General features: G+C 42.3%; 1 protein-coding gene across 6 annotated transcripts in view; it reads left to right on the forward strand.

The window, feature by feature from the left end:
* The window catches only part of LOC122804132 (N-acetyllactosaminide beta-1,3-N-acetylglucosaminyltransferase 2-like), a 273,832-nt gene that overhangs the window by 224,983 nt on the left and 31,508 nt on the right, over nucleotides 1-17,341 (forward strand). The gene's annotated exons all lie outside the window — the stretch shown is intronic.

The following is a 17,341-nucleotide window of genomic DNA, read 5'->3' on the forward strand; positions in this document are numbered from 1 at the left end:
TTCCTGTTTACTAGTGCAGTCATCTGTTAATGGCTGATTTCTTTTAGTAATGTTTACTTATTATATGCACTGTTATTTAATGAGGACAGTCACTTATTTCTAATTACCATTGCATTTTTTTCTTGTATAAAAAAGTGTAGAAAATTGTTCTTTATAAACTTAGCTTTTTTATCCTTCTATAGTTCCCCCCGGCAATGGCCACAGAAATGTGCAGCTGTGGTAGCTAGGTTACCCAAGAAGACTTTTGCTTTGTGTTTATCTTTTTGGAGCTAAAGCATAAGGTATTCTGTGGTTAAGCTGCTTATTCTGGTGCATGCATTTCTGTTCTTTTGCTTTCCTTGCCTGATGATCACCATTCCTCCAGTGTCTGTCTTGAACCCATTCTTTCACCCACCACTGGAGAGTCACCAACAGAGAAGAGAGAGCCAGTGAGGGGAGTCTTCTGGGCAGCCACTGAGGTATTTTTGTGCACTTGCATTCGTCACCTGCTGTATGCTCTGAGGGCACTCCTATTTTAGGCCCTAAACCCAACCTGGAGACTGACATGGGCACTTTCATCTCAGAAAGGGTCTACAATGCCCTCCCCTTGGGTGTTCATGTTTCCTCCTTAATGCTTAGTGAGAGTACTGTTACTAGTTTGGTATTACCAAGACAACATATGTGGATCATAGCTGTGTCTTTGACACCTGAAGGCATCTGCTTGGATGATGACAGGTAGCCAGTCTGCCCACCACTCCCTCTCCCTTTCACTAGTATGGGTGAGCTGGCATCAGCCACTCACTGCCACCCTCCCCTACCCAGCTCTTCCAGTGCTCAAGTTACTGTTGATCTGGAGTCATCTGGATTTTAGTCAGGGCTTGGAGCTGGGTATTGAGCATTTTTTAATTGTTATTATGTTTGTTAAAAATTACAGAAATAAAAAAAAAAGATTTATAATTAGACCTTGTCAAGCAACACTAGAAGATCATCTTTGGAAGGAAAGATATGCAAGAAAAAGTTTCTGCCTTCATTCACCAGGTTTTTCAGTATAATCTTGTAGCAACCATTGTCTGGTCAATATCAGTCATGCCAAAGCAAGCTGCTGTTATTGGAGGCTTCCCCCTGACTGTTCCATCTCCATGGCAACAACATCTGGTTGAATTTGTCACTCTTTTAACGCTTCTTTAAAGAGGAATCCATGTTTGCATGTTTGAAGGCCCACTACAGAGAGAGCTGAAAACCACAAAAATGCTAACTCTTTTACCCACAGGCAAGGACCATCATTTGCCACATGCCTAAATGTTATAACAGGTGTCCCTAAGGCTATCAGATTACAAGACAAGATTTGTACTAGTATTACTTATATTGTCTCGGGGAAGAGTAGAAAGTTCAAAATTGTCAAAAGTATTAGAAATTCAACCTTGATACTCATCATAAAACAGCAAAGAAGCTCTTAGCTTGCTTTGTCAAGACAGTACACTTAATAGCTCCTCATCCGAACATTATTTGGAGAGTAGAAAGTTCAAAATTGTCAAAAGTATTAGAAATTCAACCTTGATACTCATCATAAAACAGTAAAGAAGCTCTTAGCTTGCTTTGTCAAGACAATACACTTAATAGCTCCTCATCCGAACATTATTTGGAGAGTCCTTTTCAAAGCTGTAGGCATTCTGTGGAACATCAGTACAAGGGTAACTCCATTGTCTCACCAGCCCATCCATTGTGGTGTGCTCACTTTCGCCTAGTGAGGTTTTCAGACCAAACCAATCCTTAAAATTCAGTAAAGGAACTTTGTGATGGGTCAAACAAATCCTCAACTCTCATTCTTTGCAGTACATCCTATGGATCTTTTACCACCTTGTTATTGTTTAATTGGCTGGAGTATCTTCTTGACCACCCTAATGATTAATTATTTGCATGTTCTGGTCACAGATTGGGGTACTAAAGATCAAGAACACTTTTCTTGGGACTGTTCTCTCCAGATTCCTGGGGGCCTGTAGGCCATGGTTGAGGAGATTGTCTGGTTGTCCTGCTCTTCAGGCTCATGCTTAAGAGCCACAGCAGAAAACATTTTTTTTTTGTATACTTTTTACCTCTGTACCTGCTGATCATCAAACCTCCCTCAGCTGTACATGAGCCCGTTTGTTCTGTTATAGTAACTGTCCACAGCACAAAGGTGATAGCCATCCAGAGACGTCACTGTCCAGGCAGTTGTAGGGGTGGTTTGTGCTTTCACTGGCAGCCTGGCTATGAGGACATTATTGTTAAGCCCTAACCACTCACATGAGCAAAGACCATTGACCCATATCACCGAAGGGAAGTCTACATTTTCTCCACATGAATGCACACTCCCATAGCACTCGTGTGGAAGGCTGTTGTGCATGTCTCATGGTTGCTCCCTGCTTTGCTGTTCCTCTTCTAAGGGAATTGTGGCATTGTTGTAACATGGACTGCTCCCACACCCCCAGGATGTGCATGCCCATCCTCTCATCCCAGCTCCAACAAGCAAGCAAGCAGATACTTGAACTCTAGCTATCTGAGTCATAATCTGAGTTTTATCCCTGTACACCAACAGAGATAGCATCACACAGGTGTTTGGTATCTTTTTGGAGCTTGGGTCATGAGTACAGGATCTCGCCATTACAAACTGACATATGTGCCAACTCCTCTCCAGGCTTCTCACCACATGTGGTCCAATGCTTCTAGTGCCTTGTTCCCCAGTGCCTGGGGCACGTCTGTCACATACTTACCAGCACATGAGATAATCTCTGTTATTTCAGAAAGGAGTAGGTGTGGAAGTCATACTTGAAAACAAACAAACAAAAAAAAAAGAAGGAATATTTATTTATTTATTAGCATTTGTTTACTTGGAAAGTCCACTGGGCCAAGCAGAGCCCATTTTCAGTGGAGGCCTGGGGGGAATAGCTCCACAAGAAACACAAATAGAATATATAGTACATCACAAGGCACACAATTTGAGCATCTACATCAGAGAGAGGAAAAAATTCTTAAACAGTAGTACAGTTAGAATGTATACACAGAGTTGATACACTCTTAATAAACTAATTACAACATAGTACAACTATAGTTGGCGTACTATTGGTGAATGTAAACTGCTTGAATACACACACACACAGTTGATACATAATAAACTACAATATAGTACATAGTATGAGTGAATATAAAATGGTAAGCACACTGATAATGACTGAGATTTAGAGCTAGGAAAGACATTAAGAGGCTGTAGTAGTAGTAGTGATATTGTATGTTGTAGTATAAAAGAGGAAATGAGTAGAAGAATATGAGAAGGTACATGCAAGAAGTTGGAAATAATAACAGTAGAGCTAAGAAGGGTGGGAGCTGAAGAGATTGATGTCAGGAGAAAAAGGTTGTCAGTAGTGCTGGGTAAAGTGAGAGAGAGTGTGAAATGTAAATGTATTTGAGATAGATCTAGAGAAAAAAATGTGAGCACATGGGAGAAAAGGGGAGAGGTAGGATGGCACTAAGATCTAGGTAATGGCCAGAGAATATAAAAAAAACATGGCCAGAAGAGAAAGAAAGATAACTGGAAAACTCACAGTTATAGTGGCATATCTAGAGCACAGCCAGATGTTAGTCAAGATTTGATGCACAGATGGCTAAGGAGAGGTGAATTTAAACCAAAGATGAAAGATTAATAATGTCAGCTCAAGACTGTGGGCTTTGTACATGCTGGTTCACAACAGCAGTGTAGGTTCTGTAGTGCAGAACTGGAAACAGTTGCGTATTGTGTTGCTGGTCATGGCACACTTATCACTAAGTGTCTGTATACTAAAAGCTACAATAGTGTGACAAGACTGTTAGATTGGGGATTGTGCAACTGTTACAACATACAGGCAGCTGAGAAACATGAACCACAAAGAATTGCTGAAAATCATTTTTTTCTGAAAATAAACTTTTGATCATATCGAATTATCCATTAGCAACAGTCAAGAAAGAAGAAGCAGGAAGGAAACCAAATATTGTAGTTGAAGAAAAAAGGCAGAAGTAGCAGTAATTATTGTAATGGCTACACCTAGTGATTGTGGTGTCTTGCATACTGAGACATAGTCATGAAGTACCAAGCTGTGCAAGATGAAACTACGGCAGTGTGGAATAAAGACACCCAGATAGCTCCATTAGTAGTAGGAGCAACAGGGTTAATTAAAAAAATAATAATTTTCAAACACATTTCAATATGCTACCAATACATGTAAAACTCCACAGGAGAAGGCAATTCTGAGAAAATTGCTGTTGCTGAGAAGAACAAGAGCACTCTTGTCAAACATCAAAGTCTGAAACAGTACTAATTTCATGAATTTTAATCATGCCCTAGCATAGGAAGGGGGTCCATGCCTGACACAGTATTAGAAACCCTAAAACTGAAGAAATTACAAAGCTCAAATAATTAAACACTGCTCATATAGACCAAGTAAAAACATTCTGAGCAGACAAGTATTGTCTGGGGTTCTGTAAGAGACACTACAATCGCTAGGTGTAGCAAGACAGTTCAGACTACAATCGCTAGGTGTAGCAAGACATTTCCGTCTTGTACAGTGAATAATTAGCGTCTCATGAAAAGTGACAGAGGCAGACAGAGCAAACTGTATGGAGGGATTAGCATCCTTTGCTGAAAAGCCGAGGAGCCAATGTAGTGCCAAGAGGATTAACACTTCATGTACGGCATGTCAAGAAACTGGAGCAGCCATTGTAAACCCATATAGATACAGGGAGGATGTGCAGACACCACATAGGTTCATAGGTTCATAGGTTCATACTAGGCTATCTGCCCAAGGGCATTTATAAGCCTAGCCCATAGTTATGTGGCTTTCGCCACCCCTTTAGTTTGAATAAAAACTATGCCTATCATTTTTCTGTGCCTCTGTCAAGCAGTGACACTGAAGTAATCCCTGGGGTATATCTGCGATCTCCCATCCATTGGTCAAGATTCCTCCTGAACAAGGCCAGCGAGGTGCTCTGCCTCACATGTACCGGGATTTTGTTCCACAGCATAGGGAGTCTCTGGGTGATGAATCTGTCCCTCCAGCACGTTCTATTTATAACCGTGTCAAGGTTTAAGTCTCCGCCCTTGTGGTTCAGAGGGATCTAGATTTTTGAGGTGAAGCATATTCATCAAATCTGGGTTTGACATGGCCTTATATGTCAGGCACAGGTCACCTCTGAGCAAGCGGTATGAGACTGAATAGAGCTGGAGTTCTTTCAGTCGGGCAGCATAAGACATATTTTTGAGACCCTTTATCCTTTTGGTGAGGAACTTTTGGGGCCTTTCAAGCTGCAGCAGGTGTCTGGTCAGATACATTCGAATGGGGCATTGTACTCAATCATAGGTCTAATGAGTGATGAGTACAGGGGGACGATGACCTCCCTTGATCTAGATGTGAATCCCTTCATGATCAGGTGGGCGATATAGAAGGTTTTCCTAACTACTTTAGCAACATGAGTGTCAAGCGAAGGCTACTGTCAACTTGGGTCCCCAGATCCCTGATGACTTTTTCTGTGTTCAGTGGATTGCCACCTATATGGTAGCTAGGGGTAACCTTGTTTTTCCCAAAGGGTATGACTATGCATTTTTGGCGTTTAACTTCAGGCCATGGCTCTGGCACCAGTTATCCGTTTCTGTGAGGCCCTTCTGGAGGATATCTGTGTCAGATGTGTTTTCGACTATGGCGCCCAGTTTGCAGTCATCTGCAAACTTTGTCAGCCATAACCCTCCTGTGTTTGCTTGTACTTCAGAAAAGTAGATGCCGAACAAGAGTGGACCCAGGACTGAGCCCTGTGGGACACCACTTGTGACAGGCTTTGAGTCTGACATGGCTCCAGCAACTCTGACCCTGTGGGTTCTGTCACTTAGCCAGTTTGCAACCCATCTTGTGATGTATGGGTTTACATTCAAGCTGATGAGTTTTTCGATGATACCTGAGTGGGGTATTGTGTCGAAGGCCTTTGCCAGGTCGAGGTAGGCTGTATGGACCTCCTTTCCCTCATCAATGGCCTTGGTGACTGTCTCGAAAAAGTCAACCAAGTTTAAGAGGCAGGATCTGCCTTTGACAAAGCCAAACTGGGTTGGATCCAAAGTCTGCAAGTTCCCTATGTCTTTATTTATGAGTTCCATTATGATCCTCTCCATGGCTTTGCAGATAAGGCTTGTCAAGCTAATGGGGCGGTAATTTCCAGGGTCTGTGGAGGCACCGCCCTTATGAAGTGGGACCACAGTCGCCGTGCGCCACTCCTTGGGTACGTATCCTGAGGTGAGGCTAAGATTAAACAGCTGTCCTAACTGTGGGTTTAATTCCTCGTTGAGTTCATGAAGCACACAGCCGGGGACACCATCCGGTCCCATGGATGCTGTGTTTTGCCTTAGTGAGGGCAGTTCTCACCTGGGCGTTGGAGATGTTTGGGGGCTACAATCCTCTGGAATAGATATCTCTCCTTTTGGGGAGAAGTTTGCACTGAACCTGTCAGCCAGTATGTTAGCAATGTGTGTAGGTTCAGTAATTTTCACATCATTTTGAACTAATTCTGAGCATATCTGGGAGTTTTCTCCTAGGTTTCTAACATAGCTAAAGAAGGCCTTATGATTGTCTTTAGAGTCCTTGGCGATTTTTCTCTCAAAATTTGCCTTGGATGATTTTATGAGAGCTCTTAGTTTTTACTTATAATGATCAAAGGTGTCTTACCTTTCAAGGATTTTGCTCTATCTTGTAGTAGCTTCCTCCTTTTGTTGTAGAGCTTGTTTATGGCTGGGGTCCACCAGACTGGACGCTTGCCTTTGGTACAGAGAGTCTTAGTTTTGTTTGGGATTGCCTGATCCATGCAGTCCTGTAGGTGCTGGTAGAAGGCATTTGTAAGTGATTCAGCGGTTTGAGTAATGTTTACCACTGGCTCAGGGGCCTTAAAGGAGACCACACTAGTTTTTAGAAGTGTGAAATCGGCTTTTGAGAAGTTTTTCACTGTGGTCTTTTTTTGTTTCAGGTGGGGCGGGATGAGGACCTCCAGCGAGATTAGTTTATGATCTGATCTCACCAGTGAGGGGTATACTTCGGTGTTGAACATTTTGATCCCATGTTCGTGATGATGAGATCAAGTATGTTTTCTCCTCTTGTGGGGATGGTGACTAGTTGTTCCATGGCATTTGAGTTTATGAACTCCAGGAATCTTTGGGTTAGAGTGTTCGGGCTTGAGTAGTGTTCCCAGTCTATATTAGGGTAGTTGAAGTCACCTAGTATGATGGTGTTTGGAGATACATTTATCCCCTCCAATGTTTTCAGGAAGGCCATGTGAGGTTCCTGAGTTTGAGAGGGTGGCCTGTAACATGCTACAAATTTCAGAGCAGTCTTGCCTATGGTTAATTGCACCTGGATGGTCTCCGATGCATCGTGCGTTGCCACCAACCTTGAGGTGTGGGTGTCCTTTATGAATATGGACACCCCCCCCTCCTTTCTTGGTGTTGTCCGGATTTTGGGGGCGGAACGCATGATATGAGGTGAAACCTGTTAGTGCTGGGGTGCTCTCAGGAGCCTTGAACCAGGTTTCTGTTACAGCACAGACATCGATGTTCTCCATATTGAGAAGGGCCTCGAGTGCGTGCATCTTGAGAGTGAGACTTCTGGCATTGAGCAGCATTACCCTTAGTTTTTTCCTTTTGGTGTTCTAGGGTGGTAGGTTTAGAATTTGAGCCTTGCCTAAAAAGGCACTATGGGGGTGGCAAGAGCCTTTGCCAATATCCGGAAGCCCAGGGGTGACAGGTGCAAGCCGTCCCTTGCAAAGCAGCGTGGCTTGTCCAGCATGTCATCCCAGGCAGACAGGCATTGGATCCCCTTTGAATGACACCAGAATTTAAGCCAATTATTAAAGCTGATCATCTTATCACTGTATTGTGGCATAATTCTAGGTGAAGGTAGGATACTGCTCAAGGTCAGGGTCATACCTGCCTGGGCTACACAATCAGAGAGCTCCTCGATGTCCCTTTTCATGTAGTCCAAGGAGGTACATCTCAGGTCGTTGACACCAGCGTGGACAATGACTGAGTCGTACTTGTACCTGCTGTTGAGAGACCTGAGTGCTTGCGTTATGTGGCGGATTCTAGCGCCCGACAGGCAGCTTACTGTGACCTTCTCCTTACTCAGTCTGGTGGCGGGGCGTCAATGTGTCTGACTATGGAATCACCAATGACAAGTGTGTCTGGCATTTTGTTTGGCCTTAAGGGCTGTGACTGTTTGACACTCTGACTGTGTGGTCTATGTGTTGCATGTGTTGGGTCGTGAGGTGGTAGTTGTTTGGGTGTCTGCTTTGGTGGCCTCTGCTGTTTTGGTAAATTTTTGATCAGAGCCTCTGAGTATGTCTTTGTGTGAGTGTGTGTATGATTTGAAGTTGTGATGGTACCATGTGTGACTGGGTATGTATTGTGTGTGGTTACCTTCTCCTCCTGTCTGGTCTTGCCAGTCCTATGTTGAGAGAGCTCAGCCTCCAGTTTGGCCGTATAGTTGCATCTCTCGCATGTATTTGTGTTTTGTGGGAGGAGGAGAGGATTGTCTGTGTACATGAGGCAATTGTAACATTGCCTCAATATTCCCAGGTTCACCAGTTGAGCTGGAGAGGACACTAGCAACTGATCCTCGACATACTAGAAGTAGTAGATAAAGAGACTTTCAAAGGACTCCGGGGGAAGTGGGTTTTAGGCTGGTGGGGTACTATCTATAATAAGAGTGCTTTATCAAGGTGCAAGTACTGTAGGAGTAAGTGCTAGGCTTTACAGATAGAGAATAGTCTACTTGGGAATCAAGTAGAGATGAACTTTTCAGTTATAGGATATGCTGGTTAGATCAGCAGTACAGCTCGAGGAAGGTAGTTCTAAGGGAAAATTTGAAGAGTGGAATTTAGATGGCCCGAATAGTTTAACCTTGTTTAACCGCCGCTGCTCTTGTGTGCAACAGTGGCAACTCCGCGCTAAATCGCGCTAACGCGCATTTAGCGTGTTTTATAGCAGGGGGCTGAAGGGAGCTAGGAATTGGCCCAAAACGACCAATGGACTACTAGTTTCTGGCTGAAACATCACCAAATCGGACAAAAAGGCCGCTCAGTGCTTCCCACTCCCACTGGTAAGCAAAGAAACGTCCCTCCTTCCTAATAAGGCAATGGATCAGTAACAGGAACTAAAAACAAAGCCCAGGGATCAGCAACTCTGAAACTGGACTACTCTAGTTCAGTAAGGCGGGAAAACAAGAGATTTTTTTGTTTTATTACAGAGATAAGGAACAAAACAGACAGTAAATGCTATAAGTGCTGTAAATCAGCTAGCGCACTTTAGTGTGTAGCCTACAGAAACAATTTGCAACAATTAGTAACTTAAAGTGCAATAAACAGTGTAAAATGCAGAAATCACTTAAAGTAGCAGTAAAACAGGCGAAATGCAGTCGCTAGCTTAATAACAGTGGGAAAGCCACAAAAATACTTATATCTGGTAGAAAGTCATTCTTTTAGCTCTCTGCTGCTTGGATCACTCTGCAGGCCACCACGAGGATCTGTGCTGAGTTGGTACAAGCTGGAAAACGCGTGTTTAGCGTGTTTTATAGCAGGGGGCTGAAAGGAGAAGAAGGCACTCCAGCTGAAAAATTAACACTAACCACTGTGTAACTAAATTTTGCCACACAGAATTTATGTTTATGTAGTACTACAAACATGTTTTGTAGAGTCCTCTTTAACAATTTCCCATTAAGGAAAGACCTCCAGTAATTAATCCTCAGTTGTATGGAACCTCTTTGGACATGCAAATTTAAGAGATTTCTATCCCGGTTCCTTATTCAGGTACTTCTTATTTATATGCTTACATGCAGACTTATTTGTTTCTATTGATTAATTCAAACTGTTTTTTCTTTCCATTTAGTACTTTATTTAAAAAACATGACAAAATGTTTAATTTTTGTGTGAAATTAATCTGTTTTATTTCTAGCATTGCGGTGCCTTGTTTTTCTTTCCATTCATTTTTGAAAACGCTTTAAAATGTTCATCATATTAATCACTGCTGTAATAGCATAAGCTATATGGGTTATATCCTTGCCAAGGGTATAACAGCCTGCCAGCTTCCAGAGTTTTAGGTCACCTTCCAAACACCACTCCACGAACCAACTCACCAAAGAAAGAAAAAAACACACTGAACAACTGGAGAAATGGTCACCATCCATTTTTACTGTGTTCCTAGTACTTCAGCATCAAGCCGTCCAGGGAATAATCATGCACAAGAATGGAGTACTTTATATACATTTCACTACATTCATTATTCAGTTCAGTTATACAATAATTGATCAGTTAATCCGTGAGTCAAGAAAATTAAAATCTAAAGTGCATCTTGAGCAGTAAAATGCTTCAGAAACATTCAAAGTGCATCAAAACATATAAAGTGCAACCCCTTACATTCCTATTGCATTTAACATTATAATTTAAGAAAGTAATACAAAAACACTTGTGCATCTCTAGATTAACAAATACTAAACCATTTTGCCCTACAATGGTTGATCAATTAATCAACGAGTCAAGAAAATTTAAATCTAAAGTGCATCCTGAGCAATTAAAATGCTTCAGAAACATTTAAAGTGCATCAAAAAACTTTTAAAATGCAAGTTCATACAAAAGCACTTGTACATCTCTAGATTAACAAATACTAAAACATTTTGCCCTACAATAATTGATCAGTTTGTCAGTGAGTCAAGAAAATTTAAATCTAAAGTGCATCCTGAGCAATTAAAGTGCTTCAGAAACATTTAAAGTGCATGAAAATGCTTTTAAAATGCAACCCCTTACATTCTTATTGCATTTAACTTCATAGTTAAAGAAATTCATGCCAATTCACCCGTACATCTTTAGATTAACAAATGCTTAAATATTTATTTTACCCTGTACATATAAATCATTCATCCTATATATATATGCATTTATAAAATAATGCATACTAAAAATGTCATCCTCTGCATGTAAATCTAACTCCATATTAAGCCCATGGGGCCACAGAGTTCCAAAATTAATAATATATCTACTTTCCATCCTTAACAAAATGCGCCCATATTCCATGCCTTGTACTGCATAAGGTTTGTTTAAAACAGAAAAAAATAAACTGCTAGTGTTACCATTGTGAACAACGTGGAAATGCTGGGCCACAGGATTATTAAGCCTAACATGCCTCACATCCCCAAATGCTCCATAATTCTTTTCACCATTCTTCTGGTTTGTCCTGTATACCATTTTACAGGTAGATAATCACATCCAATGGCATAAACAACCCCACTGGTACTGCAATTGTAAGATCCCAGGGCAATGAACTTTTTTCCATTAGTCAAAGTACCTGAAATGTTCTTGACTTTATTACACACTTTGCACCTTCCACATCTAAAGGTGCCTACTGTGTTAAAACCAGATTCCATCCTACTTTCCCTACTGTTCAAACATTCCTTCAGGTTCTGAAATCTAGTATGAAAAAAAACAACCCTGCCCTTGAAAATGTTGCCCACTTCCTCATCCTGCTGTATAATTGGCCAACACCTGTGCACTAAAACCTTCAATGTAGCTGTAAAAGGGGAACATTTGTTGACAAAAATATATCATCCTTGCCCACTTTATGATAATCTCCACGCCCATGATATATTGCATGACTCCATAGGAACAAAGTAAAAGTGGATGGTGACCGTTTCTCCAGTTGTTCAGTGTGTTTTTTTCTTTCACCTTCCAAATACCCAAACCGTTAGGTGGATTGAGCTGAGCTGTCTAAAAAGATAGGTTTGGGTGCCAAACCCTTCAGAGTTTCAGAGCAATCACACAAGATTGTGCTCCTGGTTTGTCCACTAGACACCTCGGTATAAAGAGCTTTTCTTCCACAGGAAAATATCTATATTTGGATCGATTTCATGGGTTTTCCACTCAGAATTCTGTCTTGGCAAGGGAATACCTCAAGACTCTGGGCTTCATGTCATCCATGATTCTCATGATAACCCAGGCAAGACTCCAAATGAGACCAATACAATGATATCTGAAGTCACTTTGGTTCCAGCACCAACACCTGTTATCTTCTCAAATCCCAGTTCTGGGATTTGTCAAAAGTGAAGCCATATGGTGTCGACATCAAATATCCCTAAATCTAAGTCTTTTTTTCTTACCTCCTACTCCAACGCAGTCACCACAGACTCTTTGTATTTACTTGGAGAGGAGTGTCAAGGGAAATAAATGTGCAGGGTATCTGGGACAGCAAGAACAGATGCAAATACAAAAATATAAAAAAGATGCTAGCTCTTATTAAGGCACTCAACTATCTGAATTGCCTTTGGTCCCCAGGACCTCTTCAAGTTGTTACAGACAATACCACAGTGACATGGTACATGAACAAACAAGGGAACCAGGTCTTCCTCCCCCTGTACAGACTAGCTATGTTATCTTGGAATATAGCTTTAAAGCACAGTCTCACCGTACAAACATCCTACAAGTTACGCAGAACCAGGACAGACCTTCACAAGTGGAAACTAGATGGGGGGTCTTCCAACATTTGATCCATCTGTGGGGAGATCCTCAAGTAAACCTTTTTTTATTTCTTTTTGAACAATCAGCTGGCAAAATTCTGTTCTAGGACTGTATGCAAGAAAGCCTGGAAGACAGATGCCTTTTCTTTTCTTTGGACAAGAATGTTCCTGTATGCTTTTCCATCCTTTCCACTAATATTCAGGTTTCTTCTGAATATTCCTTGAAGATGACTGTGGTGACTCCTTTCTGGCCTAGGCAGCTGTGTTTCTCCCTTATTTTGGAAAGGCCAGGGGCAGTTACCACAAGTTTCCTCACAGACTGGATCTACCCACACAGGAAGAGGGGTATTTGATATGCTCTGACATCAATCATTTTCAGGTGATTGCCTGGATGATGAGGTATTAATTATTTTCAGGCACCTATTTACTGAGGACATGCAGCAGGTGCTAATGCAGGCAGCCTGCTACCAGAAAATTATATGTTAACAACTGGTAAAGGTTTTCTAGTTAGTACCAGCAACATAACCAACACCTATTCAGGGCTAGTTGTTCTCTGGTTTATAATATCTGTGAGTTTCAATCCAATGGCTTTTCTTATTCCTGTATTAAGGCTTATTTATCAGCCATTTCAGCATGCCTGGCAATGGATCCTCGTATTTCAAAGCAGTCTCATGTCAAAATGTTCTTGAAAGGAGTTTTGCATAAGAGGTCACCCAGTAAAGAGGTTTTCCCTCCTTGGGATCTTAATTTTGTGTTAAAGCAGCTAATACTTGCTCCATCTGAACCAGCTAATCTGACTGACTTGGGGTTGTTAATATGAAAAACAGTTTACTAATTGCTCTGACATCTGCAAGAAGAGTATCTGAGTTGCAAGCTCTTATGGTGAGTCTGCCTTATCTCATTTTCCATAGGGACAGGGTATCTTTGAGAACTAATCCTTCTTTCATACCCAAAGTGGTATCCAAGTTTACTTTAAGCCAAACTATCCTTCTCCCTTTTTTCTTTACTGAATCTAAAAATGAGGAAGAAAAGTACTCCATGCCTTGGATGTTCACAGACAACTCCGGTACTATCATGACAGCACTAAATATTTTATATCTCCTTATCAATTGTTTATTTCTTGTAAAGGTAAGAGGAATGAACAACTTTCCAAATGGTTGTCTAAGGCTATTACCTTTTGTTGTGTTCACCATAACAAATCTATTCCAGGCAGGGTCAGTGCCCACTCTGCCAGGGCCTTGGATTCATCTATGGCTCTTTGGAAAGGATTGGAGTCTAGAAATATTGTAGAGTCTGCTACATAGCTCTCTGTACATACTTTTACAAAGCAATATAAGCTTGAGTCCTCGTCTAGGTTCAGCTCAAGCTTTGCTAGGAACATTCTCTAGGGGCTCCTTGACTCTTCTCCTTCCACCTTCCAAATGTAATTAGCTATGGTAATCTACTTGTATAGCTTAGGCTACTGCAGCAATGATCCATATGGTGAACATAGTACAGTCATGTAAGTTGAACTTAACATAACGGTAGATGTTTGCATGATCACTGCTGCAGTAGCGGCTCCCTCCTGCCACCCGCTTGTTTTTTGGTGCGTTTTTTTATGCCAAGGTGTGAGCATTAATGTTTTGCTGTTCCTAGCATAGTCCTTTCAGGACTCTGCCTCTCTCTTTCTCCTGGCAGGAAAGCTCTAAAGGACTTCATGTCCCAACTTATCTTTTAGTCAACTCCGCTCAAGCTGCTTGACAGTCTGAACGCATGGAAGGTGCCCTGAATGTTTGGAGCTGGCTAGCCATTATATTCTTGGTAGGATGTAACCCATATACCTAAGACTACTGCAGCAGTGATCATTCGAACATCTACTGTAATGCTAAGTTCAACTTAGACAACTGTACTTTGCCCATCTATTTGTCCAAATTATGTTTAAACAGAGTAAGAGAAGTACTTTGCTTTTTGTGGAGTAGAGTAGAAGACTGTTAGAAGTAGAATTTTCTGTGACACATACTTATCCCTCCAACATGTTCTGTTTATATTGCAGAAGAGATTGGAATTCCTTGAGTGGATATTTTTTGCCATGACTGGACTTATGAATGCATAATAGGCCTGACAGATTGAGTTTATTGAGGCACTATACATGAGTCAGTGATTGCCTGTCAGTAGCCTGTATGATACTGAGAAGAGGGACAAGGCTTTGAGACCATCTTCATAGTTATTATGGTTTAGGCCCATGATTTTCTTAGTGAGGAAGCATTATGGTCGTTTCAGTTGTGAAAAGTGAATCCAAAAAACAAAAACAGGAACCACGAGGCAGCACCAAAATGAGAAAAATAAAAGTTTAATCCAATAATCCCCATCAACATTATACAGTGTAACCGGAGGGTTGACAACCTGGTTGTTACCATCCAGTATTACATCCTCACAAAATGAAACTTCTACAGAATCAATTAAACTAGAGTGAGCGACTAACTCAGGAGAAGTGATAGGTACAGTAACTCCAGGCAGACCAGGTGGATAAACAATTTCTGTAAAACAATTAGAAAAGACCAAGTCTCTATTTATCTGGTTTACTGTTTGTTTCATAAAGACTTGCTTGCTTTATTTGACCGCCAAGGATGTCCTTCAAGGATGCATCTGCAGTCCTAACATATGGGTTGTCCTGCCTCAGGCAGCCCTTCGGTCGGCCGGATTCCAAAGTCTGGGTCTGGCCTCGGCTGATGTCGCACTTCACCTGACGTCATAGCTGCTGGGGTATAAAGACATCAGCCGACGCCATTTTCCTCAGTGTTTCTTGCCGCGCGGTGCCCGATGCAGAAGCTGCTCGCAAGTGCCGGTCGGTCAGATCCAGAGATTTCTACTACCGAAGACTTCTAAAAAAGCTAAGTACCCCGTTGGGGACTCTTTCTTGCCTCAGCCGATGTCAGACAAAGTAAATAATTGTTTAACTTGTGGGAAACAAATACCTCATAAGGATTTCCACTCTTACTGCCTTCCTTGCTTAGGCCCAGACCACGACGTATCAGTTTGTTTAGCCTGTGCTTCCTTCAACCGACGGACACTTAGACGTTGGTCGGAGTTTGCAGAAGAGTTTTTTGGTCCCGCTTTTGCATATAAAATGCCGTCGGAGACTCCGACTACACAATTAGCTAAAAAAAGCAAGGAAAAGGACCGACACTCGCGACCCGCGGTTTTGGCTGAAACCACGGTTAGGCCTACCGCGAGTGTCTCGGTTTCGGCTGAAACCGAGTCCTCGATTCTCCCTTCGGCCGAAAGCATGCCTCCGATAACTGAGGCCACACAGGCCATGGCTGAATCGGCTACAGAAATTACTGCTGCAGAAGCAGGCACCCAGGATTTGTCAGACACTATTCCTTTAGACATCTCTACTCCTGCACATGGGGCTGCTAGACCACCTGCTTCTATGTCTATCAAGGCATTTTCCAGGGCTAAAGCAGCCAAGGTTTCCAAGACCTTACCTACAAAAGCTCCCTCTCACAGGCCGACTTCTAGTTCCCAGATACTCAGCCTTGCTGAGGACCTTATTTCTTTGATCAGGGGATCCCAACCTCACCCAGACAGGGCCTCTCAACCTCCTCCAGACAAGAGGCCTAGGACTGAACCCACTGAACCTCTATCTTTAGACTATTCCTCGGATGGCTCTGATTTATCTGACCATCAGGAAGGCCCATATTCACCTTATGAGGATTCTGATGCAGAAGACTCCATTCCTTCTGCTTCTCCTCCTGAAGAGTTTTCTTTTGGGGAAACCCTACACTCAATGAGGGAACACTTCCAATGGCAGGGCCAGGATTTTTCAGATTCAAGGAAAAGGCTGAAGACTTTTTTACACTTACCACAGCATAGGCCTTTAGCCATACCTCCTGTACTATCAATTGTTGATGATGCATATACTGATGCCAGTACTGCCCCTGATTCTCTTCCTCCGGCCCCTGCCAAGCCTGACAGATATTACAGGGTCCCGGACTCTCACTATCACTTGTATAAGGCTCATGTTGCAGACCCAGAAACCTTTTCTCAGGGCCCTAAAGGTGTTGCAGCTGCCTCTGCCAAAAACCCTCTTCCCTCTGAAAGGGAATCTAGAGCATAAGAGAGATGGGATAAAAGGTTTATACATCTGCTACTCTTTCTGCCAGGGCCTTAAACTGTCAATTTCACATGATACAGTACCAGGAATTTTTGTTAGACCAGCTAAATAAAAAACTGTCCTCTCTTGAACCTATAGACCGTAAGTCCCTTCAGGATTTGGTACATAACTCTCAGCAGGTCAGTAATCATTTTTTAAAATGTGGCTATGATGCACTGGAGGCTTCTTTTAGATCAGCTATGACTGGAGCAGTGATTCAAAGGCATGCCTGGTTCATAGGTTCATAGGTTCATACTAGGCTATCTGCTCTAGGGCATTTATAAGCCTAGCCAGAGTGTGTGTGGCTTTCACCACCCCTTAGGATGAGAATACTATACCCATTAGTTTGCTGTGCCTCTGTCCAGCAGTGATACAGAGATGATTCCCGGGGTAAACCTACGATCTCCCATCCACTCGTCAAGATTTCTCTTGAACAGAGTCAGTGAGGGGCTCTGCCTCACATGGACTGGGATTCTGTTCCATAGTGTAGGGAGTCTCTGGGTGATGAATCTGTCCCTCCAGCACGTCCTATTTATATCCGTGTTGAGGTTTAAGTCTCTTGCTCTTGTGGCTCTGGTGGATTTGGATTTTTTGAGGTGGAGCATGTCCATTAATTCCGGGTTGGACATGGCCTTGTATGTCAGGCACAGATCACCTCTGAGCAGACGGTATGCTACTGAATAGACGG

The sequence above is a fragment of the Protopterus annectens genome, chromosome 6.part0 (assembly GCF_019279795.1).
Source record: "Protopterus annectens isolate FY-2018-M chromosome 6.part0, PAN1.0, whole genome shotgun sequence".
NCBI lineage: Eukaryota > Metazoa > Chordata > Ceratodontiformes > Protopteridae > Protopterus > Protopterus annectens.